The sequence below is a fragment of the Phalacrocorax aristotelis genome, chromosome Z, assembly GCF_949628215.1.
Source record: "Phalacrocorax aristotelis chromosome Z, bGulAri2.1, whole genome shotgun sequence".
Classification (NCBI taxonomy): domain Eukaryota; kingdom Metazoa; phylum Chordata; class Aves; order Suliformes; family Phalacrocoracidae; genus Phalacrocorax; species Phalacrocorax aristotelis.
Window position 1 is genome coordinate 63,264,181 of NC_134311.1, and position 19,061 is coordinate 63,283,241.

Genomic DNA, 19,061 nt, shown 5'->3' on the forward strand with positions numbered 1-19,061 from the left:
TGCACACTGCTGACTCAGTATTACTTATTATCCTGGTATCCTAGTTAAGGAGTGGCCTCAGTTACTCTCCTCTCTAAGTATGCAGACTAAGAGCAGTCCCAGCCCCTAAGAACTTAGTCCAGTGCACTCTGTACCGGCTTAGTTGTTCTGGAAAACAGACAGGTAATACTTGGATGCAAGCAGTTCTCCCGCTTTCACCATATTTTGCTTAAGGGAGAAAAGACATTTTTAACTACTGTTATCAAAAGCTGCTGGGACAGTGATTTTTTGTTTAGCTTGGTTTTTTATTGGCTATTAGTTTTAATCTTGCACTACCCCATTGCTCCATTCTTTGCAGCTGCTTAAAGGAATAGATTGCAGCCCCAGGCTGTCTTTTATATAAAACTTTCTTCTGAACTGCTATGTACTGATGTGAGGGCAGAGTTGCAATTCTTGGTCTGAAATCCTTAACTTTTTCTGATTTTCTTCTTTTAAGGAGTAATGTCTTTTCTAATTTGTAGCTATCACATAGTGAATTATATAAATGTTCTATGCAGTGTACCTTTTGCTATTAAGTTTCTGAAAAATGCATCTTACCTACATTCCTTTCATGTCACATACCTTTGAGGAAATACTGAAAGTTACTGATTCTTCATGAGAAGCTCTACTTACTTTTCTGCACTGTAGGAAGAAGTTAAAATTTGGTTGTGTCATTCTGTTCAGAAATGTCATTTAAAGGGCTCTTCCTATTAAAGACTGTGTGTGAAATCTCCTGTTTGTTCTGTGAGTGGTGTTTTTTATTACAGCAGAGTGAAAACTGTTTTAGCACCTTACTCTGTTGCTGCTTTGTATTTAAACTTGTTTCCTAGATGCCCTTCTTTGTCTAAAATATGATCTTTCTGAAGAGTACTGATTGAATTAAATGCAAAACTTACTGATCTGTAGAATAACTGCTATTTGCATGGTGTAGTTATATGTACTTTCTGTACTGCTTTATTACTGTTTATGCCTCTTTTCTAAGCCAGAAGAAATAGAGGATAAGAAGTTAAGCTTATTATGTGTTAAGAAGAGGAAAGCGTAAATGTGACTGGAGTGATGTTTTTAATATGAGAAGAATAGAATAAGTGAGAACTCTGTAAGCTAAAACTGCGAAATGTTTTATTATATTGTCCTTTCCTCCAAGAATCTGTGCTTAGGGAAAAAAGAAGAAATTTGGAATTAATGTATCAAGTTACATAAAAAGGTAAACTGCTATGAAGCAGGGATAGAATCTGCAAGTTTTCGGTCTTGTTCGCCTGAAAACAGATTTAGGAAGAAGTAATGAATATTTAAAGGAAGTGCAATATGGATTTTCATATATCACTTTATTAATTTCATCTATGTTATTGTGCAGTGTAAAAGCAAAGCATGTATTCCTAAACCTTCCACTTGAAAACTGGCAATACTCTGAGACACAACTGGTTTCATTTTATTCATCCAAATATAGCCAAGGTGTTTTGATTTTTACTTCTTTCATAGAGCAATACAGATTATACTTTCTATCAACAGAAATGCCTTTTCACATTATTTAAGTATTTTTTATTTAACTACTTTTTAGCTTCTTAAAATGTACAAATTTGGTTTAAAGTTAATTGAGGATTTTGACTGTAAATATAATTTAAGAAATGTTCCTTAACCAGTTTCATAAGAATAGTGAATACAATGCCAGTTAGTTTGCTTTACAGCAGATTATACATGTAACTCTTCGTTCTCCAGTTGAGCCCATGTTGATAGACTTTTGGACCTGAGCTGAATCTTTTGTGTATTTAGAGTTAGTGTTTCTTCTCTTTTATTGCCAGTACCCTCATTTTCTCCTCATCCATAATTACCAATTGCTTGATATCTCAGTAGAGTACATCTTTATATGCTTACAATAGCATTTAACTATGTTTCTACTGCATTCTCTTTCAAAAAAAAAAAAACGAAAAAACTTCCAATGTATTATCATAGCAGACAAGTCTTGATTGCTACTTTGAGTCTGTGTGAAATGCTGAATACAAAAATTTTGTTAAATGTGCACAGCTTACACATATTTTCACAAAAAAAAAAAACCCCACCCAACAAAAAACCCCAAACCAAACCTGTATCAAGAGCTTAGTGTGTGTCTTTCAGATTCTTTACTTAGGAATAGTGGTAAACAAAATTACAAAAAGAAGAAAAAGGAGGGAAAATGTCACATAGTTGTTACTTTGTCCCTGAAAAAAGGATGCCTTGTGTTTGATGTGTATGCAAAATGGGAGCCTTATTTGGTCAGTTTTGCCAATGTTAAAATAGAAATTTCTTGCTTTCCTAAAGGCTTTACTGTGCTGTTATCCTTTTTATTGAGATGTGAAATGAAAGTAAAATGCTGAATCATAAGACCATTCCTTATTTCAAGAAAAGCGTATTTAAGGCTTTAACAAAATAATGTGTTGAGCATTGAGAGTTTTGTTAGACATTTTTTCAGTTATAAGTCCATTAATTATAGGTATTTCCTTGCTTTTTCACATGTCAGAAGACAGATGAATCACAGTTGAAATTTAGAAGCATGTATGCATTCTTTTAGGCAACAAATTGCCTTTCTTTAATGGATATGAAAGGACCCCTTGGAGTATAATTAAAGCAAATGTCTGAGTTGAGTGGTGCATAATAGGAATTGTAGAAAAATATTTATCTACAACAAAAATCCTTCACAAAACTGTATATGTGCCAAGCAGGTTCTGCAACAGATGTTAGTTATATTTCTTGTTGGGAAGAGCAATTGCTTCAGTTTTTCAAAATCTTCTATTTTATTTTAATGTGTTTTCTCCATGCATTCCTTAGGTAGAAATGATACTGTAGAAGCTGCATGCTGTAAGTATTAAGCAATGTCATGAATAGTTCAATTCAGAACTCTTAATGTCTATTTGTAAGAATATCCAAATAACTTGTTTAATTTATGAAATTCAGTTTAACCTACTTCATTTTACAGGCATGATTAGAGAATATATTTCTTATTATTGAAGTGATCAGGAAATATTACAGGAGAAGCTAAGTTGAAATACTAATCAGTAAATGTAATCCTTTTTTGCTGTGTTCAGTTGCTGGTTGGCTGTTTCCTAATTTTTTTTTATTTTAAAATGAAATTTAAAAAGTAAATATGACATTTCCTTTTAGAAATTATAAACAAAGATGTAATTTTAAATATTGTGCCTTCTCTTACATCAACTTCTATGGTGTTTATTCCACCTTCCCACGTCAAAGATATTTGTAAGTTGTTTTGTTGTTCCTGTGATATAGCACATATTTAAGTGTCTTCAAATAGCTGCTAAGTGATTTCAGCCAAGCAATGCTGAAATAAAGACCATGTACGTTAACCAGACTGTGGAACTCAGACAATCGTATTTGAGTCAATTGGTAGGCTGCAAAATAACCTTATTTTAGATTAAAATTACAATAATTAAGAATTAATCATATGTAAGTCAGTTCTGACTGCCATTTTGGAAACTACCTGAATTAGTAAATCAAAGTAGTGACAAGTGAAACATAAATTTAGTTACTCAGCAGATGGGAAGATGGTGGCATATCAGTTTGGTCACTGTTTCCAAAATACAGGGTGGAATTCCAGAACAGTGACCTAATTATATATATATTTTTAATAAGTATCTTGCTTTTGGTTGGAGTGTGCTTTTGGTTTCCCATCACAAAAGTGCTTTTGATTATAACAAGTGTTTTTGATTAGTCAGATTTCTGTTACAGGCTTAAAGTATTACAGGAGATTTGTGGTGATAAAGCACTGTAAACTGCTTTGCAAGGGAACAGTGGCATTGCTATGATTATCAACTTGTTGATTTTTATTTTGGAGTGTATAACAATATTGGAAGCAGGATATTGCAGTGGATGCCTGTGGTTTGAACCAGTATGCAAACTGAGAGTTGCTTTCCTCCCAGGTCAGAGCGATGTTTAGGAGTCACAGATAGGATGCTTTGGAAGTTGTCAGTAGCCACTGTGTTTTAGGAACAGGCTATGCAGAATGAACACTTGCCTGAGTCCGTCGAGGACTTCTGGAAGACATGTAGGACTGGCCAAAGGAGAAACCCAGTGGAATCATGAAGCTTTGCTAGTTCAGTGGTGAAGCAGCTACATGTTTGGCAGCGTGTTGGTTTTGGGGAGTTTATTTGGTTTTTATATTTAAGGCTGTTTTCAAGATTGCAGTAGGACTAGATAATCATTGTAGGTCCCTTCCAACTGACCTATTCTAAGATCATACATGTGAAGACATTCATAGAGTATAACCAGTGAACCAAAAATCTTCTTAGTCTATTTTAAGATTATATTTTTAAATATTGTTGTCAGGAAAAAAAATAGATGAAAAGGTTATGTAGTGTGCCAATCACAGGTGATTTGTTTTCTCTTGCATACTAGATCTTTAAAGTTGTGGTACTGATGGGCGTGTGAAACTGCTGAAGAAAGTCTTTCTCATTTTCCTTTTTTCTTCAGTAGATAAAGATTAAAAATATCTGAATTACAAAAAATATTTTCAAAAGCAAGTGTGAAGGTTGATCCCATCTTAACATAGATTGTGATGTATTTATCTGTTTGAGAATATTTTAAAGCATTTGGATTTTGAACTGCAGACAGTGTTTAATTTGCTTTTCTGTTAGCAGAAAAGTGGAGGGTGCCTCTCATTGTGAAAAGAGCCACCTTAGGGATGTGAGGGCTAATATCTGTTACTCTGCCAGTTTCTTCTGTTGTTTATGTCTGGGACTAGTTTTGTAGAGAAACAATAAGTACTTGATGCCTTAGTATCTTGAAGCTTAATTGCCATTGCAGGAGCATGTCCAGGTTTGTCAGCATCTGTGGAGGCTCTTACTGGTGCTGGGGAGCTGGAGCGCTCTAGAAATTGTACTTTCTCGGCCTCCTGATGCTTATGGTCAGAGTTGGCTGTATATGACAGGCTTAATTCCAGGATGTAATTACTTCTTTTTATTATGGTGTCTTCCTTCTATAGTGCCGTAGTTCATGCCTTTTGTAGTTTCTGCTAGTTAGGGGAAAATGGTTTCTTTTTGGAAAGCCTTTCAACGTACCAGTTACAGATGTCATTACTAACAGTGTGAAAAACTGAATAGAACAGTGACATGTGAGGAGGTTTAGCTTCAGAGAGTATGCAATATCTCAGCTAAGAGTTATGAGTAGATAATGTCTCTAGCAGCAGGTACTACAAAAACTTAGCCTGATAGCGAGAGTGAAAATGGAATTGCTCTCTGCAGTTTATCCCATCCTCACCCTGGTCAAGCCTCTCAAATGAGTTCACCTATCTGAATTTCTAAAGACCAGCTGTTGCAAATCTGTGTACTTTATGACAGGGACATCCATAGGAAAGTTAAATTGGGGGCAGATTTTTGGTTTCTCAAGAAACTGTCTCTGAAATGATTTATCTTCAGATTACTACAGCAAATAGCCAAAATATGGATTCCTACCCTGTTTTGAGATCATAGTGACCTTAATGACCCTAATATTTCCAATCCCCTCACTGCAAATACTTCTTCTCGTCCAAGGTGTATCCCCTGATATTTGAAGATTGTTTTGGAGCAGGACTCTGCTGTTTTGAGTATTGGCTGCTTCCTTCACAACTGTGGCCTTTGTGGAAACAGAGGAGTTATTTGTCAGACTTCAGTTATGAACACATTTGCAGGAGAGGAGGATGTTATTAAACTGATGTTTAGGAAATATTAGTTCTGCCATGTTTAGAACAATGCAGAAATAAATCCTATTTACATGTCTCATAGACACTTCTGTTCTGATTAAAGAATTTCTTCAGACCTGTTAGGAAGGTGATTTAGTTAGAAGAAGATCCTAAACTAAAATACTCTAAATAAAATATAAAATGATAAACAATTTAAATAAAAATAATCTGTGAGTAGATCCACATCCTAGCTAGATGTGAACAGCAAAACAGTTTCATACAGTTGCAAGGCAGTTCAATGTAAATATTTAGCAGGTAGTATTTCCTCCAATCATTGCATAGATAGAATGACCATAATAATAGCAAGTTGGGTAGTAAATATTTATTACTGCAAAGTGCAAGTGACCATATAAAGAAATTAAAATGAGAAGCTGAAGATCTTGGAAGAAGCTGGATTGTTCTGATCTCTTTGAATCGCTGGAAAAGGAATTGTAAAGTCTTTTTATGGATTTGTAAATAACCTGTCTAAAATGGCTCTGCTTTTTGAGAAAACCTCTTTATAAAAAGGTGACTATGTCACCTTCATCCAGTAACATGTGTCCAAACAGTAAGCATAGTTTTTCTTTACATGGATTTTGGTTTCAATTATGGTTTATAATAAGCAAAGCCATGGCAGAAAATATCCTCAATATATTTCTATTATTTCAAAAGACGAATTGGAATTGTTGATAATTTTTAGGTGAATAATAAAGCTTACAAATAACCATAATGTGCCAATGTACGTGGCCCATCTAACAAAGACAAGTATATGTCTGAATAGTAAACACCTAGTCGTACTCTTGACAAAGAAATAAGTCTGCAAGCAACTGAGTTGAATGAGTGCCTCTAGAAATTCTGAATTAGAACGACCCTCCTGAAGATACAGACAAAATTGCTTGAGCACACCTTCAAATGTGCACATATTGCACAATGCACAGGGAGCTGAAGAACAGGCATAGAGTAGCTAAGCTACAGGAGTGGAAGTATGGTCTGCATATGCTAGTTTCATGACATCGAACTGTCCTCACAGAAGTAAATCTGTTGAATGGTGCTTGCAGCTAATGGTGCCAAGTACAGGTCTGCAAGAAAGCAGCATATTTTGGAGTAGGTTTTGAAGAGTTTTGTGTATAGTTTGTAGAGTTCTTGTGTATAGTATTAACGTCAGTAATGTGATCTTTAAAGCAGTTTTTGTGTCTGCAAATGGTTGTTTTATATGTGTATAGATGGGTGTGCGTGGAGTGTTTCTTTTACCAGCAGTATTGGCCTTTTTGCCTGCCCCATCCTTCAAGTGTGACAGTCTGACCATGTGTGACCATGTGATGAACTGGTTTGGGCAGAAAAATTACTTAACTACTCCCCTCCTTGCTCATGGTTTTATTTTCAAATGAACTGAGCTCACAAGATAACTGGATAAGTTATTGTACAGGCACAAAAAAGAGGTGGGAGGAAGGTGGTACTGGTGCAGAAAAACAGTGGTGTGGTACTCTAAAACTAAGTGACACTTGGACCATTCTCCCTGCCACCTTTCTTGCTTTTTTTTTTTGCTTATCCCACTGCACTGAAACTCATTAGTGGAAGGTTATGCAGGAAATTCTGGGAAATATTTTTTCCCTGTTTCTTAACAATTAAGGCTCTGGAGGACGTGTGCAAGTACTTCTGTTGGGGTTGAGAAAGAGGTATGAAAGAAGCATTTATATTCACTATGTAAACATCATTGTTGTCTTCCTAGCCAAGGAAGAAGAAAGAAAATGTCATTCAAAAAGGAGTTGGTTGTGCTTGCAGAACTAAACATAGTGACTGTGAAGGTATAGCATAGTCTGTATAAATAAAAAGTGAAGTGACTAGGGAAATTTTCAAATGCTTTCAGATACAAACATCTGTATTAATCTTTCAGTAAATGTTTTCCATAAATATTGTATACTTACAAATACATATATAGTATTCATTAAAGACAGATGACACTGAGAGGAGTGCATCTTTTTAGAGTTCTTTCTGAAACCTTTTTTGTTTGGTCAAAAGTTGCTGGGCTTTAGTAGAGGATTAAATGAGATTCTGAGGCCTGTTGGATACAAATCTGACTACATGATCATGATGATCCTTTTGGGCCTCTATGTCTGTGATACTGCTGTTCAGAGGAATTCCTGAATGCTCAAAAATTTAATTACTGTTTGAGACTTTTTGCATGAGCAAGAGAAGATATATTCCTTTCAGAATAAATAACATTTCAAATGGAACAAAATAGTAGCTATATAACTGCTTCCAAATACAACTGTATAGTTTTTGTAAAATAGGTCTCAGGATCAGATGAAAAAGAATGCAAAGGATCAAGTCTGTGACACTGTGCTATTGTATAACCAATTTAGAATGTGTCTTCCTTTCAGACATCATTCTTATATTTATTAGAATGAATTATTGAGTGCAAGAATACAAGCTGCTGCATTTTAAAAAATGAGGACGTATCCTTCTCTTTTTTTCCCTGTCCTTTTTTTTTTAAGAGGAAGTACCAGAATGTCTTTAGTGCTAAAGTTTATTGATTGAAGGGAAGTTAACGTCTATTGAAGAAGCAAGTGGCTTTCTGATCATTTTGTGTAGTTGAACTTTTTTCTGTATCATTTATATTTGTTACTCAATCTAATAGAAATAATAAAATTGAAAAAAAATTAAAATTTATGATCACATAATCTTCATTACATGCAATGTATGCAATTAATTTCTGGTCTCAGTCCATTCTGCAGGAATTCGTTACTCACACTGCATAGGAGGTCGTGATGAGCATCTTTATTGGTCATGCCAGGGAGGTTCAATAATAACTGAACAGAAGAAAATCTATCAATTTCATGTCTGTGTAGGTATTTAAAGTTGGAATTTAATTATGTGCCTCAAAAGTAGAAAATTTTCTGCTGCATCAGCACTATCTGCAATAGGAAGTAACATAAATTAATATTGTCTAATTCCCAACATCTTGAAGAGCTTGCTGGGAAGGTGTGTATGCAGAGTTTTTTTAAATCTGCATCAAACAGAAGGTGCTCGGAGTTCAGGTTGGGTGTGGTATGCTTTTGGTGCCCCTTCAGACTCAGCATTTCTAAAGATCCTTGAGAGGAGTTTCTCGTGTGTATGAGCTGTAGCAGGAGGGAAAACAAAACTGAAAATTGGATGCATCATTGGCCCATCAGAGGCTGAAGCTGATGTAGATGGGTGAGCATAAAATTCCTGTGAGAGGGAATGAACCATGCAGCTCTAGACATGGAGATGATGGCATACATCTGAGTCTTTGTGAAACAACGACATATTTCCAAGTGACAGGTTAGGGAAAGGATCATCTTTTCATCAGTGCTCTTGATGCATGTTACTGGGACAATGCTGCAGTTGTCAAAGACCAAGAAGGAAAGACTTAATATTGTAAAGTCAGACTAAATCCTTTCCTATCCATTCTCGGTTCTGCACTGTTTTTTTTTCCCCTGGGATTCCTTCAAGCCATTATACTTCTGAAGAAATCTCAGATGCTCTGTGGGTGCGAGGGAAACCAAAAATCAAAGATTGTTCCCAGATTACAAGTTTGAGTGTTGGACAGGACATCGTAGTTTTTGAAAATGGGACAATCCAGAGATAAGGAGTGACAGAGAGAATGGAAAGGTGGCAAATCTCGTGCGTGTCTTTTCCTGCCACTTCCCAAGACTTTACTGTCAATAGAGCAGAAGTGACAAGTAGAGAGCATTCTGGGCTTGAAACAGAAATGAAGAATGGAGGGGAGTTCAGCAAGTTCAAAAGTGGTGAAGGGTCCCACAATTCAGGGAGGATGAGGATGGTGTACTGCTGAGTTTTTGCTTAAAGCAGTCCATTGGAGGCCGCCTTCTGTAGGGATGTATACTGCAAACAGTGTCTATTCTTCACAAATCTCTTCTGTCCAGTGCATAATGACATGTGGTTAAAAAAGAAGAATCTATTCTCCCGTCCCCTTCTTGCAGTGATTCAGCAGCAGATGCAGACATACCCCTGAAGAAACATGAATTATCTGCTCTCTAGCATCTGGGAACAATCGTCTTCATAAGGCTAGAAGCAGAGTTTTGAATATAATGACATTATTCTAATGATGATTTGTTGATACTGCAGCATATCATTAGTCATGCTGGAACCTTTATAAGTGTAAATGTTTTCTCAAAATAGTTTAAATGTTTAGAAAATCTATTACAGCAGTCTGACATGAAACACTAACTGTTCATCTCATCCACAGGTATGTATAGAGGAGGATAATTGGAATTACTGCATATATTGTTATATATTTGCCACAACTGTATTAATTAAAAATTAAGTTGTCCCATCTGTCTCAATACCGGTTTGTTCCGTAAACTTTTCCCAGTACTTTTTATGACGTATTATCACACCATTTGCATTCTCATTTTAGTTTTTATGTTACTGTGGTAATAAATGCTAAAAAATTATTTACTGAAATTGTATGAAACATATGAGTATTTTAAGGAATTCTTTAATTTTATTTCCTATAGCTTTGCTCTGTTGCAGTAATTCCTTTGCAGCAGACCGTATATTAACTACAAATGTACTATGAAATATTCTGTTCCAATTTAGATACCTTATTTCCTTTCCTAATATGCCTTTATTTGTGGCTGAGGATAAAGAAAGTAAGAGTGAAATCTGAGTTACTCTCTAGGACAGAAAAAACTCTTCAGAGTTGTAATGAAAATGAAATGATGCTTTGTCACCAACATTGCAGGAAACATTGGGGTCCCTTTAGCTGCAGCAGTGTTTTCAGTGGTAGTACAATGTAGGTATGTTAAGATAAATCTGTACGCAGGTTTATCTTTAATTTACATTTTAAAAATATATAATTCATTTTGAGTAAGCAGAATTATCTGTGTGTCTTTTAAAATGCATTATGTAAATTAATTTTGTCATATTTCATTAATTCTGAGTAAGTGGAGACTATCCTCCAATATTGCTTTCAAAAGCACATGTGTGTCTGTTCTGTGTGTCAAAATTCATTACTTACAGATAGTGTTGTTATTTTAAAATATTTTTTTTCTTCTGGACTTCCCTGTGGTTTTCTTGGTTCTCTTTAATAAATTGCTTTATGTTCTTAAAAGATGAACAGAGGCTACAGAAATAGTACTGCACATTCTTCAAGTATTGCACGTGCATGCACATCTGTCATCTACCAGAAGAGTTCAAATTATATAATTTTGGTTGACTACTTTTTCTGTGGACATACTACCTGTATCATGGCTCATTAAGTTCAGAATGCATCAGTTGTTTAAATTAAAGTCATAATTGAATAAAAATTGATTTTAACTACATTTTAAAATAATTAAATAGTTATATGATGGAGAGAAAATCCCCAGTATTTCCCATTATTATTTCTCATGCTGTTTTTCTTAAGGTGATTTTGAGGTTTATTCAAATCTCACTCTTGGCATTTAAAAAATAATCTTACGTCTAGAAAATCTTCTGAAAAGCAAGGTATTCCATTTTAAAACTGAAATGGAGTGTTTTTAAGGGGGAGAAAAAGCTTAGTATCTTTGTATTCTGATTTATTATACAGAAGGCTGTTTTTTAACAAAAAAGGGCTTTTTTTTTTTCTTTTTTCCCCCTCCACTATTCTCAGTCGCTTTTGATCATTGATCTGGGTGACCCCACGCTCAGGGGTTTTTTCTTCATTTGACATGGACAGATTTTTGAAGTATAGCTCTCCTTTGGGAACCTCGGGCAGTTCCACTTGACTAACCTGTGATCTAATGAGCAGTAATGCAGGGTTACAGTGACCATTTTGTTTGCTTTGAGGGAGGATGGCTAGACAGAGAGTGGGAGAGAAGCAGTGTCTGTGGAGAAAAAAGATGCAGGGTGATCGAACAGTGTGAAAAAGACTTGTTAGCCCACATTAGTGTGCCTGATTTACTTCACAACAGGTCAGGAAAGGCCAAAGGCAGGGTTGTCATTAAATTGCAAAGTTGAAAATCCTGGTATTCAAAAGCATTCAAATTTCTGAAAGTTGTAAATTAGAAAGTTTGTGGTTCATGTTGAATTTGCCAGCAAGATACACAGAAGTACCAGTTTCTCTAAAACATGAAAGGTACATGATAAAATCATGCTGTAAATATATAAAAAAAACCCCAGCTTTTTAAAGTGCTTTCATGGTTGACTGTTTTACAATGAGACTGGGTGCGAAAGAAAGGCCAAACACTAACAAGGTCGTTGCACTTTCTTTATGAGCCCTGGGGACCCCTTAATTATGTGCCCGTGCTGCTTATTTTGAGATCTGTAAAGTGTAAGTGTGCGCGTGTTCATATAATATATAATTTTTATTTGTATTTATTAAATGGACACACATATATGCATACATTTACATTTTATGTAAAAATAAAATTCTAACACCAGTTGCCCAGGAAGGTAGATTTCAAGCCTTTTGCAGTGTATTATGATTTTTTTTTCCCTCATATCCTTTATTGTGTCTCTTGGAGTGAACATTTAATCTTTGTGCCATTGGCCATGACACGAACACTGATTTATCTTAAATTTACATTTACAAATGCTGAGAAAAAAATACCCCATTGTCTTTATGTTTTGAAGAATTATTTTTCCTAACAGTAAATGTTATTTCCTAACACTTGGATTGGACTTGACAGCCTGTCTTTAAGACAGGCTAATTTACTTTGTTGTCTTTGCTTAATATTTGCAAATTTTTTACTGCTGCTTTGCAGTTGCAAAAAGAAAAGGTTGGAGCTATTTATTTCTGAATTTACATTTCCTCTTCTGTTTCATTCACTTAATTTGCAGTAGCCTTAACCTCCATGGTTTGAAGTGTACAACTACCATGCAGAATATCCTTTTAAGCTGTTGCATTGATAGCCTTTAACTCATAGCAAACACTTGTCATTGCTATTTCTGATCTGCTTGGCTTTAGTAAAATCGAAGTGCAGCCTTTTAGCTATATTGTCATTGTGCATTGAAGCAGTAGGTAATAAAACAAATGGGTGGTCTTAGGGCTAAGGTACTTTTTTCTGTCTCCTACCAGAAGTTTCATGAATTGGTTGTTACTCCTGCTGGCTGTCAAAGATCAGTTTTTCACAATTGGCATACAGCTGTGTTAACTTTTAGATTGTACTATGTGAACAGTTTGTTGTCTTGATCTTTGTGTGTCTCATTATGACTAGTAAATATAAAAAATTAAACGTTTGAGAAGAGCTGACCATCATTAAGAGAATTTCTTATCTGACTTCAGGAACTGTGCTCCCCTTGATCATTCAAATAATTTCATTGATGTTAAGGGAGTGTCTCTTCCTGGTTAAAAGGAAGACAATAGGATGTCAGCCTAATTATGTTGGACATTAACTTTCAATTTTTACTTGCATTGGATTATGTATTAATATGTGGTGCCAGATTATTTTTGGTTTATCTTGATCCTCTTTTGTTTGCAGTGAACATATGGTATAGTTTTACCTCCTGATAAACTGAAGTTTACATGACAGTTGGACATGGGGAACAAAGTACATTTTCTGTATACACTGCAGCATTTCTCAGTGACTTTCCCAGTGTGTCACTTCTGTTCTTACCACATTGTAAAATTAACTTATTCTTAGAATTTTGATATAGAATTAATTTATTTTGAAAAGCGTGGTGTCTAAAGTAGCTTAGCAGTTGCTAGACTCAAAGACTAGTCTCAAAGAATTTTACCAGGGTACATTTCCATTTTCTCAATTATTTTAACTGATGTTTAGTTGCAGCAGCTTGGTGGAGACACATTCTAGGCAACTCTGCACTTGACTGGCTTCCTCTGTAGCTTTAGGTCATATTGGTCAATGGAAACTTATTAGGGCATAAAATGATGGGAAAATGTTTAACAAATCAGAATATTGGATCAAAACACACTTAAGCTTTCCTACTATTCTCTTTCCATTGACTTTCTCCATTCTCTGAATAACATTGTCTGTGCAGTGTCTATGCAATCTTTATTAGCTCTTCTATTTGATTTAATTATTCAGTTACCCAGTGTGTCTGAATTAAGTCATCTCTGTCAATCTGCTTATTTCAAAGCATTTGTTCAGTGAGAAGAGACTAATGTCATATCACTGGACTAATTTTTGTGGGTGTTTGTTTAGGAATCAAGACAGTGGAGCAGTATTTCAAAATTAGCTTATAAACAAAAGTCAATCCAAGAGTAGACAAATGTACTGATACTGCCAGTCACAGGCAGTGGAAGAGTAAATATTACTTACCCATTGAAGAACATGGTAAATTTTCATATATTCTTGTTGGCCCTCTTAAAGGCGTGAGTGTTTTTTGTAGCTTGGCGTCCAGAAATCCTTCTAAAGAACACCAAAATTTTGCTGTCATATGAATTGTTTTCACATAAACTTGCCAGGTATTATATGGAAATATTAAGGTATTTTTTGATGGTAATATTTTTGCGTGGTACAGGAAGACTGCTCGCAAAAGAAGAGGGGTTATGGCCAAATGCTGGCTTTTGGAATTTTCCTTCCAGTCCATAACTGCCTTTTGAGAAGGCATTTCTTGTAAGACAGAGATGTTTACTTTTGAAGTAGGTACTAAAATGCAACATAGAAGTTTCTTCTCGTTATCGATAGGTCACAATATATAACCTGCAGAAAAGCATTATACCTTCCTGCAAGTTAAGCTGCAATTCCTGCAGGTTATCCACTGTAAAGTCTTCAATGATGTGAAGTGGTTATGATTTAGTCTACATCATGGATGGGACGCAACTAAGACTTAGCAAAATAGGAGACACTAAATACAAAAGTAGTTCTATGTGTTATTGTACTAAAGAAAATGGGTGCGCCTTCTTACATTTCTCTTAAGTCATTATTGTTTTTCCAGGCTATGTTTGAGGAATATACCTCTAAAAATGTTGTTAAACTGGGAATGAAGTAACTAGTATGTTGTATTAAAATGAAATGTTTTGCTATGCCAATGGGCTCTGACAGTTCAGATTTTAGTGACTGTAAAATGGGCTTAAAATGTTCCCTAGATGTATTTGGCTCCCTCTCCTTTTGGAAGTGATTCCTTCTGTACAGTAGGAAAAAATCTTGCTTGACTAAGAAAATAATTTGATAATGCCACCCTTTCCCTGCATAAATAAGAAGGTGGGGGTGGTAATACTATGGTCTGGGAAAGGAAGCAAAAATACATACTTGGATATCCTGTTGCCGGCTGTTGCAGGGAGTGTGCTTGTCAGAAGTTTCTGGCAAGTTTATTCCTTCCAAACCCTCTCCAAACTCTCCAGGCATTTAAAAAGTCTTGCCTGTTAGTCACCTTTCACTTACTTGTAGTGTAGAAGGAATGTTTATTGACTGAAGAACTGCCTCTTTCGAAATCAGGAACATTGAACTAGGTTTTGTTTTGTTACATGTTAGTTTGTTGACATTTCCTTGACAGCGCTGTTGAGTTAGGAAGATGGCTGTTAGTGGCCAAACTGGGTCAAAGCTTAAAGGGTCTGCTTTTGTGGGTAATAAGGCACAGGATTTGGTTGATGTTTTTTGTGCACGTAGAAAGAAGAAGATCATCGAGTCCCTGACCCCTGTTCAGGGGAATGAATGCTTCAGAAATGAGCTGTGTGCAAAGTGTAGGTCAGCAAAGTAACATCTCCATTTTTGGTGGAACGTGGCTAAAAGATAATTTTAAAATCTGCTATGCCTGGCAGTGGGGCACATGGAGCCTCCGTGTGTTAGTTTGATTGAATCACGGTCTGGTGTTTGAGTCCTCTTCTGTGTACTGTCAATTGGATGTGCATGGGTCTGAGTTTCCATAAAGCATTTGAAGACAAAATGAGTAGTGTATGTTAAGTGTCTCAGCTGTAACCAACACTGTGCTGGGGAGGAGACCTGATAGCTAAGGACTGTTCCCTAAAGCGCTGTTCTAGAAGCCAGTTCAGGCAAAGTGAGGTTGGAGGGAGAAAATGGATACAATGAAAGAAGAGGAACTTGACTGATGTTCTAGGTAGAACCATGGCTGAGAGGAGATTAGAAATCTAGCTGCTTGGATGCAAAATATTTTGCAAAAATGTCCTTCTCAGGAAGGTTCAGATTCATAATGATATTTCTGTTCTTTCCACTCCATTTTGTTCTCAGACAGACAAAAACCAAATTAAAGAGAGACCTCTGTTATAAATTGTCATACCAGAGATAAATGGAGTTACATCTGGGACTGCACTGCCCATTCCTTCATGATTTTTAGGCAGAAGGCTTTCTGGATCTTTTAATGAATTTTACTCCCCATACTTATGTCTTTAGCTGAAATAGTATAGTATTGGAACATGTCAGTCTTCCAATGTATTTGCTTGTCATCTTTGAGGTGAAGAAAGAGTCTGCTATTAATTTTACAGAAATTTAAGAACTGGTAGACTATCAGCTAGAACCACAAAGCTAATGGCCATCTAATTATTGGTGATTCCAATGAGAGTTTGAATTGGAAGCAGGAATTAAGAGCTTAATGCAAAAGTTGGGACACACAGAAGACAAGACTGGTGTCCCAACTGGTGCTATCACTCTAATAATTGAATATTTCAATTTTTCTCCCTTTCCAAGATGGCTCTGATTCAGCCAACATCACAGTGCTTTTATATGCGTAGAACATGATATATGTCAATTTAAGAACTGTGTTATCAATCATAAGAATTGTGGTCGTGAGGAGTCCTGCAGTTTACATATGTTATGTTTGTGGTATTGACTTTTCTGAGTGCAGAAGTTATGCAAAACAATTAAGAAATAAACTAAGATGGCAGTTTTCTGGTCCTGGAGCTTTACAATTATTTAAACTTCTGTGTTCTGAAAAATACTATTTTAAGTATTCAGAGAATCTGCAATGAGTAGCTGAAAATGCCTGAGAATACAGTATGTATTGTTTGGGAACTGTGATCAGACAATGAAGGAAGAGTTGACTTGCCCTGCTCAGGATTATCGGTGAGGGACTCACTATGTTAGTCATTTGACTAAATTATGTTGATTGCTGGAAAAATGTGCCAGAGCTCATTAGGTTATTTTAGTGCGACTTGAAATTAATTTTGGTTTTGAATTGCTTGGATTTAAACTTTTTAATTTATATTCAAAATAGTGTTTAATGTACTTGTATAGCCTGTCAGTTTGTAACCTGTTTTGACAGCAATAGCTGCAAATTAATTGAAAGAGATAATGATGTTGCACTGACACTTGAGTGATGTGTCAGTCAAAACCTTTTTTGACCCTCTGAAAAAGATTTTGACTTATTTGATAGCAGTCTGGATTCTCTTTTATTGTAATAATTGGAAATAAATACAGCACTGGCAAGTTCTGAAATGGCATTCCTGAGTTACCCAAGACATAGATAACATACAGTATCTCCTAATTAGTTGTCTGTTACAAAGAAGTTATTCTGCATACTTCATTTCAGTATGTACAGTCAGTTTCAGTACTTTCTTATTAAGGATGTCTGATCTAGAAACAGTTGAGTCGTTCTCTGACTTTAATGTTTTTTGAGATCTATTATTCTCTATTTGTGTGATCATTTTCCTCTTTGTTCATTCAGCTATGTTATTAAAGAATGCAGAAATAGTATTCCTATAAAATATTTTTTGGATATGTGGACCATCTATACTGAAGTGGTCATTTTGCCTGTTTACCCTTTGAAGACCATAGTTTTTTCTGTCTTGTAGATTTAAAATTCTTGGTTATTGTTTAGAATATTGCGGTTGTTTCCATTTCTTTTGCCTGGCTGTATGTTCTTGATGGAGTTTTAATTCATCTTCTGCACAAAAAAAATTGTTGCTATTTAGAAGTATTTCAGAATTAACAAGTCAGAATGTAGGTGCTAACATTCAGGATATAAGTGTTAATATACAGAAAATGTAAGTGCTAATAGATAATGAATGTTTAATTTTGTATTAGTAGGCAAAAAGTAGCCTCAGCTAGTTTGTGTAATGGAGTTGTTTGCAAGCTTTGATAAAATTCTGAATTTTTCCAAAGATTAAAAGAAAGCTTTAAATCTGATTCCTAGTTCTCTTTATTGGACCTTAATTGTTGCTTTATCAGTTACTTTGTTCTTAATTTAGAGTGATCAGGCTTTTCAGGAGTAAAGTTTATGAGAGTTTTGTGAAGATTGGTATAAAGTATTACTGCTGAAAAGTGTGGCGATCCTATACCTATGAAAGGAATTTGCAGCTTGAGCTCCACAAAAGACTCAGCAAGAAACTGATGTAGTTCTAGAGAAATGCAGGAAAACTCTGCCAGAAATCCTGCAAAACACAAGATTTCACATATTTAGCATTTTTCAGCTGACTGCACTCTGGACAACTGTCCTCTCTCTACAGCAGTGATAGATCTGATCGGGACCGTCAGTATCACAACCTCTGTCAGCGTTTTCTCTGTTGCCTCTTCAGACTTTGCTTAGATGGCTGCTTTGTGCAGTGCTTGGAAATAGAGAAATGTTTTCTTGTCTTCAGGTTTTGTTGCTGGCACAGATGTGAACAATTATTCATCACCATGATGTTTATTATTATCTTACTTGAAAGCACTCTGAAAGTCTTAATTTCCAGTGATAATAAGAAAATTCAAGTTTGTTTGTTAAGCGGATTTCTAATTCATGGCTTTGAAAATAGCTGTGTTTCCAAAAAAGTTTTTGTTTCTCACCTTATTATGTAAAACCTCTCTGATTTTAAAATGGATTTCTATGTATCTACCCTTTTAGTAGAATACTTGCTGTTCCTACAGAGGAAGACTTATGGATGCCACCATCATAACCTTTCTGTTCATGAGCTTTGAGGCACTGAGGATAATTTCCAAAATAAAACTTCATCGTAATTTTCTATGCCAAGCATGGATCAATACCAAAAACCTTCGACAACCCCATACTACTACTCCTTTAAATTGTGTGCTGGGTACTGGATCCTGCGAAGTTTTAATGTGCTATGGTACTATATTTTAGGGCCATACGAGCTTTTTTGTATTTCATAGCACTAGGGCAACATTATTATTTACACATAGTATCTGAAGTTTTGCTTTGGAAGGGCCAAGCCACATGTGTCTTGTACTCTGTTTCTGGGGCTGGCAGGCTGTTAGAAAAGACAAGGTTTGATTTTGTCATGCAGTAATAATCTCCTGCTTGTCTTTGCAGACCCCCGTATTTCATTTAAAATTTAACAAGCAAACAAGGGAGAAGAGGTGAAGAGGAGAAAAGCAAACCAGAGTCCTAGAAGATTCCTTTTCTTGCTCTTTTTTTCCCCATTAAACTAGTTCTGCAGAGAAAAGAATATTTACAGACAGGGTGTGCCAGGTAATGTCCCCAAGCATGAGTGGGAAGAAGAATGCTAAAAAGCAGAAAATGAGGGCTGTGCTTGCCTGTTTGCCTCCCCAAAAGAATGGAA

At 35.6% G+C, this 19,061-nt stretch overlaps 1 protein-coding gene and 1 long non-coding RNA gene across 4 annotated transcripts in view; one reads left to right on the forward strand and one right to left on the reverse strand.

Annotated features, from left to right (window-relative positions):
* Positions 1-19,061, forward strand: part of ARL15 (ARF like GTPase 15) — a 229,070-nt gene that overhangs the window by 98,436 nt on the left and 111,573 nt on the right. The gene's annotated exons all lie outside the window — the stretch shown is intronic.
* Positions 38-14,968, reverse strand: LOC142049996 (uncharacterized). Its single transcript, XR_012657877.1, has 3 exons — positions 14,860-14,968; positions 13,927-14,016; positions 38-5,799 (listed from the first exon to the last, which is right to left on the reverse strand). It is a non-coding gene; the product is annotated as an uncharacterized LOC142049996 (long non-coding RNA).